General features: G+C 41.3%; 2 protein-coding genes across 2 annotated transcripts in view; one reads left to right on the forward strand and one right to left on the reverse strand.

Moving 5' to 3' along the window:
* Window positions 1–5,197, reverse strand: part of OMD (osteomodulin) — an 11,096-nt gene extending 5,899 nt beyond the window's left edge. The window contains exon 1 of the mRNA XM_031038176.2: window positions 4,929–5,197. The gene's annotated coding sequence lies outside the window, so the exon portion shown is untranslated. The remainder of the gene's footprint in view (window positions 1–4,928) is intronic.
* Window positions 1–8,014, forward strand: part of CENPP (centromere protein P) — a 192,386-nt gene that overhangs the window by 87,413 nt on the left and 96,959 nt on the right. The gene's annotated exons all lie outside the window — the stretch shown is intronic.

Consider the following 8,014-nt stretch of genomic DNA (forward strand, 5'->3'; position numbering starts at 1 on the left):
CCTGGGTGGCTCAGTTGGTTAAGCGACTGCCTTCGGCTCAGGTCATGATCCTGGAGTCCCAGGATCGAGTCCTGCATCGGGCTCCCTGCTCGGCAGGGAGTCTGCTTCTCCCTCTGACCCTCCTCCCTCTCATGCTCTCTGTCTCTCATTCTCTCTCTCTCAAATAAATAAATAAAATCTTTAAAAAAAAAAAAAAAAAGACAGGCACAGTACAGGGAGTAGTAGGAGGTGTGTAAGGGGTACGATTTAAAGAGGGGAGCACTCAGCTTGAGAAAGACCGTTAACTTGAAGTTGTGAGTGGTGGATGGTGTACTGGATGAGGAGCCTGAAGACCTTTATTTCCCACCCGTCACTTAGGATGGTCAAGCCACTCAACATGTCTGCCTCTTGCCTCATCAAGAAAATGAGAAATGTAATTGCTTGCCTGCTTATCTCAACTGGTGCTTGTGACAGTCACGTGAGATATGCATGTAAAAGTTCTTTGCAGATTAGAAAGTGATCCAGATGGAATAAGTTTGTTATTTAGGTAAAGGTTAAAAGGGGGAAAAAAAAAAGAATCATACCTCTTTGATTCTGAGGCTATTTTTCTCTACCTCTCTCATTCAGGGTTTCATGAGAATTAATGTAACATGTCCTTGTGTGTCTTGAACTGACTGATTTCTATTCCATTAGCCATTAGAGTAGTACAAGCTATTTTTCATCATTGGGATAATTGAAAAAATATCTAAATCATTGTCTGTGACAGACCCCATTTGAGAAAGTCTACCCTAGATCCTAACATCCTAGATTCTTGTTTATTTTCTTGTCAGAAACTAAAAAATGTGTAGAATGTAATTATGTGTTAATGTGGGATTCGGAATTGATATTTAAGTAGAGTCAGGGACCCTTGGATCTTTTCTCCCCTCCCGTGCGCCCAGAGCGTCGGCCTTGTCGTTACCAGTGTGCAGCTCCTTCACACCCTAACCTGTGTTTATAACTTAATCCACATAGTAGCTCCAACTGTAGTAATTCCTCAGTTTCAGTGGGACCTAAATATGTGGATCCCACTGTGTTTTCACTGCCCTTCGTTTGTACCTCCAGTGCACTCAGTTCCTCTCAGTGGCCTGGACCCCACAGCCCATCACTGTTGTCACTCATTTACACAGGCCCCAGACCCTCTGCCCTTTTTATCCTTATACTCTATCAGTAAACTCCAACCCTGTTCCTTCAGTTGTCTGTAAGAGAAAACAGACCACGCCAGCTGGTCTCACTTTAAATTCATGACCACTCATTGCTGCTCAAGGACGTGTCCTTACTGCATTCCTTTTCCCTTGCTCTTAGACAAGCCTCTGAAGCCTCATTCCCCACCAGTTGGGATGATGACCTTGCTGCTGCTGCCCTTTTTTTTTTGACCAAGAAGATAGGATCAAACAAAACGATGATTGACTCATATATATGTTTTGTTATATTTAATCTCATCCCTACCTACAGAATATATCAAAATAGCAGTGGTTTGATCTTTTAAAACAACCTGTGATTTTGAAACTCATAGTTTTCTTTTACAAATCTAAGTAGACTACGTGCATTGTTTTCCTTTAGTATCCGTGAGATTCATGGAGGATGTGACATTTGAACTAGACTTTGAAGGAATATTAGGGTTCTCATAGAGGAGGACCGGGAATATTTCCAGATAGAAGAGATGAGCAAAACATGTAAGCAACAAAGAGTAGGGTGTTTGGAAATTAGTGGTTAGCTATTGAAGGAGCAAAATAAGACTGTCACAGCTAATCTGTACCAGAATCTAGAGGGCCTGAATTCTGACCTGTGGGATCTGCACTCAGGGAATGAACACCTAATTTAATTCATTAAGGTAGTTGAGCCATGATCTTCACACTGCGTTGTTCGTGGGTGAAGTAGGAGAAGGTCCTGGAGGGAGTGTGGTCTCCCCGCAAAGGACAGTGGTCAGTACTGGCTAACCCAGGGTGCCGGGAAGCTCCCACTGGGTCTGCTGCCTTAGTGACCGGTGCTAGACGTGTGTGTGAACATGGCTAGTCAACCACCTTACAAGTAGTTACTTAGTTTGGTTGAGTTAACTTCAGTGAATGGACTGCAGTTACTTCTGGGGGTGAGGCACTGTATTTGGTGGGGAACGCAGAGGTGAAGGTGTGAAGATGTGGTCCCCTCTATAAAGAGCATACAGTTTATGGGAGAGACCCAATATGGCAAACCATATTCTCAGACAAGGGGAAATAAGGTTTACCGCCTAGACCCCAGTGCCGTGGGTTCAGTGGCTTAACCCTGCTTGGGGCAGACAGGGAAGTCTTTGTAGTATCATTTGGTCCAGATCTTGGGAGATTAGCAGGAATGGGTATAGAACATCCTATACATTTTACTCACTAGTTGATAATATTTTATGTGTTAATTTGTAGTATTTATGGTACTCATTATAATGGAGCATACTAACTTTTTAAAGTACATGTCCTACTTCACTTCAGTCTCACTGCACCACGGGGTTCTACTGTAAGGTTGCTATGTCTCACCAAGGTATGCGTAGAAGCAGGACAGAGACCTACAGCTGCAGGGGTGCGGGGTGGTTAGACACGGAGGGAGTCTCAGAAGCTGACTGTTACACAGATGAACTTTGAAATGAGCATTGCTTATCAGAGCTCTGAATTTCATCCTTGTATTAAGAACAGTAGCAATAATCAATTAGTAACCTTACATTTGAGAATGAAAGTCATGACTCTATTCAGCGATTATGAGAAATTATTGGGGGAAAAGGAGACCTGGGTGATACTTTTGATACTGCACTTAAATGCATCCCTTTGAATTGGGATCAAGACCTCATTATGGGAGTCTCCCTGAAAATAAAGGGATTCTTTAGTGTTGGCCGCTTTTGGTCTTCCTGGCCACCTATGAAGACAGGCTTTCCCTAAGGACAATTTCTTTTTTTTTTTTAAAAGATTTTATTTATTTATTTGAGAGAGAGAGACTGAGAGAGAGAGAGCATGAGAAGGGGGAGGGTCGGGAGGGTCAGAGGGAGAAGCAGACTCCCTGCCGAGCAGGGAGCCCGATGCGGGACTCGATCCCGGGACTCCAGGATCATGACCTGAGCCGAAGACAGTTGCTTAACCAACTGAGCCACCCAGGCGCCCCCTAAGGACAATTTCTCTTCTGAATCATCCCCTGAGGACCTTGGCTCTGCAGCCCAGCCTGATGCCACTTCCTTTGACCAAGTCCAGTTTTCTGGTCTGAAATCAACCCTGTCTCCATCCACAGGCCCATTGTTTCCTATTCATCTTAGTCTTCAACTTCATGCCTGGTGAGTTTCCCTGTTATAATGACCTCTTACTTCTTTTTTTTTTTTTTTTTATTCTTTGTTAATCCCCATACATTACATCATTAGTTTTAGATGAAGTGTTACATGATTCATTGTTTGTGCATAACACCCAGTGCTCCATGCAGAATGTGCCCTCCTCAATACCCACCACCAGGCTAACCCATCCTCCCACCCCGACCTCTTACTTCTTTTTATCCAAATTTTCCAGTCAACTGATCTCTTCCCAGCCATTTGCAAAGCACATTTTTATTACTTCTGCCTTTCCTGGTCTACAGTTTATGCCTCATTCTCTATAGGATAGCTCATAGCAAAACAGTTACACTCACCGTCAGCCCTCCCACTTCCTGACCTAATTTCTGGCAGAATCTAGAACAATGCACAGTGTGTAAGTGCTCAAACATTTGTTGAATGGATGATTGGATTAATAAATTACAGATTACATCCTGTTATTGATGCTTGTCGCTACTAATGCTGATTATTTCTAGGTGTTATTTTGCCGCAGTGGTTTCTTTAAATGGACACAGTCACAGAGAACATGGCTGTTCTCTCCTAGTGGTGTCTCCCGTCACAGCACACTATTACCATTACAGAGTAATAGAAAAATAACAGATGTGAACAGGAATCTTTAAAGCAAAGGAAAACATATGTTACTGATTTTTAAAAGTATCCACTAATGTGAATTTTTCATCTTACAGCTATAAATGTTTCTGTTGTAACATTTCTCTTAGTTGCGAAAAAGCACTTGTGCCTTCATAAGGAAGTTCTAATTAAAATGAGAACGAACTTTGTTCTGGAAAGTTTAAAGTAATCGGAAAGCCTCGTTGCATTTTATTAAAGACTCAATTATTTTATTGATATGCCATAGAAACTAAGAAATAAGAAACCAGAGTATTAGTATATGGACTCAGATTTCTTTCCGAAGCAGTTTTAAATTTAACTCTGTAAATAGAGTAAAGTAGTGTACATCCCTACTTTACACCCAGGGCCTAAGGAAGTAAGACTCTTCTCCTGTTAAAAATATGAAAGTTTCAAAATTATTTTTAACCATAATACATTTAAATCTTAATTAACTGGAACCCAAGAAACTGTTTCCTTTAGTACCAGATAGAGCACTCACATCTTCCCTTTCAGAAAGAGGCAAATGAAAGCAAAAACATGTTACTATCAGGGATTTGGTCAACAGAGAAATTTTAAGAAAATTTCTAGTGAAATCGGTACAAATATCCTTCTTCCCTACAAGCAGAATCTGTCACCCTGCCCAGATGTATGGCTCACAGGCATTTGCCAGTTTTTGTCATTTAAAGTTGAGAGTGACAGAGGAGACAAAGTGATGCCATTAACGTAAGAATCATTCATTCTGAATTGAAAAGAAATCTAAACAAAGGTTATTTATTGGGTAAATCTTAAATTAGAAAATTAAAATCATTATATTACTGCTTTCTCTGAATATTTTTACTAATCAAATTTTAATGTAGCTTTTATCAGATATTACCTCCAAATATTGTGCTTTTATGATCTATTTTAATGTTAAACAAATCAAATATACTTAAAAAGTTTTAACAGTAGGAACAGTTTCCTTAAAAAATTGAAAATTATTTTATCATCATACCTGTTGAGTTTGCTTTAGTTTTCAGGGGTTGATGAATTTGCAAATCCTGTAAATTGAATCAGATATTCCTAAATTCTTTAACTGAGTCTCTTAAAAATCCACAGTAACTGTGTGTCCAGACAAGGCTGTCCTTGAATTACTGTAGCAATTTAAGCAAATATAATCTGCTTGGAAAACACTTGGGTTGAATTAAAATTATGTATTCCTTTTCATTATCCAAAACTTTGTGGATTCAAATTGAGATGCTTGTGCTGTTGGTCACATTTATGTGGCTTACTTCCCTTTCTTTTCCCCTTAATTTTGGTTTGAGGTGTGGCAAGAATTTCCTCTAATATGAAAGGCAAACAGAACTAAATGAAACAGCATGTACTGATTACTGTTTTTATTTTCATTTTCATGCCAAGGAATTCTCCAAATTAAGGTCGCCTGTAACTTGGAGCTCAGTGTCTCAGCATTTTAAGGTGGAATTCAAGAGTGGTCTTGAAATGTCCTTTGTCTGAAACCTCACATTCACACCAGGGCTTTCCTTTATCGAAGACAAGCAACCCAGATTAGAAATATAGCTTGCACATCTAGTTTACCTTTTTTTTCTTTTTTAAGATTTTATTTATTTGAAAGAGAGAGAGAGAGCACGAGCAGGGGGAGGAGCAGAGGGAGAGGGAGAAGTAGGCTCCCCTCTGAGCAAGGAAGCAAGGAGCCCTACTACACAGGGCTGGATCCCAGGACCCCGAGATCATGACCTGAGCCGAAGGTGGTTCCTTACCGACTGAGCCACCCAGGCGCCCCTCTAGTTTACTTTTTAAACGAAGGGACTTGTCATTATTGACACAGATTAAATATATAACTTTTCCACACAAAGAATTATACCTTCTTTTCTGTTCGCTTTCACTGTTCTCCCCTTCCTCCCAAATATATGCACTAGAATGCCTGCTAAAAACCTTTTTTTTTTTTTTTCAAAGATTTTATTTTTATTTATTTGACAGAGAGAGACACAGCGAGAGAGGGAACACAAGCAGGGGAAGCGGGAGAGGGAGAAGCAGGCTTCCCGCCGAGCAGGGAGCCCGATGCGGGGCTCGATCCCAGGACCCTGGGATCGTGACCTGAGCCGAAGGCAGACGCTTAACGACTGAGCCACCCAGGTGCCCCCTGCTGTAAACCTTTGAAACAACAATTAATCTGGTGATAGAATTTAGTGTCTTGCACTCGGAAGGTAGATCTCTGATTTGCCTCTTTAGGTTAGTACAAAAATAATTTTATAGTATTGACTAAAATGGCATTAGGAACTTCTGTTTCCTTTATTTTGTAGATGTAGAAAATCTCTTCACTGAGTTATTTCTCCTGAGGAATAGTGGTTAACTGCTTAAATGCTACATTTTTTTCCTAGCATGTTTTTTTATTTTAAACAGAGTTAATTTGTATTTCTTGGCAGTGAACTTTTAGTTCATGCTTTGGAAGACTCTTTTAAAGTTTGTACAAACTAATAAGGTAAAGTGAATCCCAGAATTTGTTTTTGTGTCCTAGGATAGTGTTTACCATTAGATTTTTACAAGGAAATCACAGGGTTTATTTTGTTATACTTCAGGTTTTTTAAAAGCGTGCTGTGTTTCAAGTGATGGTTGGCAGTACTATAAAAATCTCGTCTATTATTTGAGACACTGGTATGTGAAACATGGCAGACTGTATTTGGGCCAAGATTTCATCTTGTTGCTGATCTTTTCCATATGTTTCCTATTAGTCTTTGTTCTTGAACCTCAGGCTTCCATACTAAAGAAGAGAGAGCAAATCTATGTAATTTTCCCAAGAATTTAGTTTTATGTGCCCTCAGAGTTCTTACGGAAGATAAACTTGAAATCAAAAGCTTAATTTTTATATAATTCCTCATTTAATACTGTGATTTGAACTTGTGATCGTGATTATGTTGTTCATGTTCCTAACACATGTGGAAAGAATATTTATCAATATAGCTAGAGCACCTAGAATCACTCGTGTCTAGGAAATTTGAAAGAGGTGGACTGTGTCCAGGAGGTTTAGGTTGGGAGGCGGGGTAGTAAGAGGAGTGTTGGTTCACGTCAGACCGTATAGGAAAAGTAGAAGCTGTAAGTGACTGTGATAGTTCAGTGTTTCAGTTCGGTGGGTATAATTGCAGCAGTCGAAGAGAGAAGTCCATTGAATTGATGGAAAGTCTAAATTATATTCTATGGTGATAATTTGATTGAAGTAGATACAGTACCTTCATAGCTGAATAGTGCCGGTGGAGAAAGGCCAGACTGAGATCTGCCTAATTGTGGTAATCAGGGATTTTTTTCTTTATACTCATTCAGCTAATATTTTTTAGCACCTGATTTGTTCAAGGCAGTTGTAAGTGCTGGGGACTCAGCAACACAAGTTTCTATTGTCATGGAACAGGAAAACAGAAAATAAACATATGAAGTGGTTCAGAATCCAGTGGAGGAGAATGAAGCAAGGAAGAGGGGGTCAAAATGAGTGAGCACGGACACAGGTCAGCAGTTCTGACCTCCTGCGCGCCTGCGCTCCAACAGAGCGGTCACACGGCTGGGTGGCGGGTGGCGGAGCCAGGTGTCTCGCTGCTGGAGGGAGGTTACAGATAAGCAAGGGGAGGCAGCCGGAAGGACGCCCGCGGTGATGGGCCAGAGCTGGAGACGTCAGCATGAACCCATGTTCAGCTTGACATATGCACAGGTGGCTCCATCGAGAAATGTCTGTAGACGTGTGTGTGCATGGGCCGCTGTACCCACACCTGTCCCCTGGCCCAGTCGGCTGGGAGGGCGTCGAGGCCGTGACGCTCCGGCAGCAGCAAGCACCCAGCACCCAGCACCCAGACCTTGGCTGCTGCTGCTGCTCTTTAAAGATCTTATGTATTTATTTTTTTTTTTTAAGGATTTTTATTTATTTATTTATTTGAGAGAGAGAATGAGAGAGAGAGAGCGCACATGAGAGGGGGGAGGGTCAGAGGGAGAAGCAGACCCCCTGCTGAGCAAGGAGCCCGATATGGGACTCGATCCCGGGACTCCAGGGTCATGACCTGAGCCGAAGGCAGTCGCTTAACCAACTGAGCCACCCAGGCG

This window comes from Leptonychotes weddellii, chromosome 14, assembly GCF_054177405.1.
Source record: "Leptonychotes weddellii isolate Sample4059 chromosome 14, ASM5417740v2, whole genome shotgun sequence".
Taxonomy (NCBI): domain Eukaryota; kingdom Metazoa; phylum Chordata; class Mammalia; order Carnivora; family Phocidae; genus Leptonychotes; species Leptonychotes weddellii.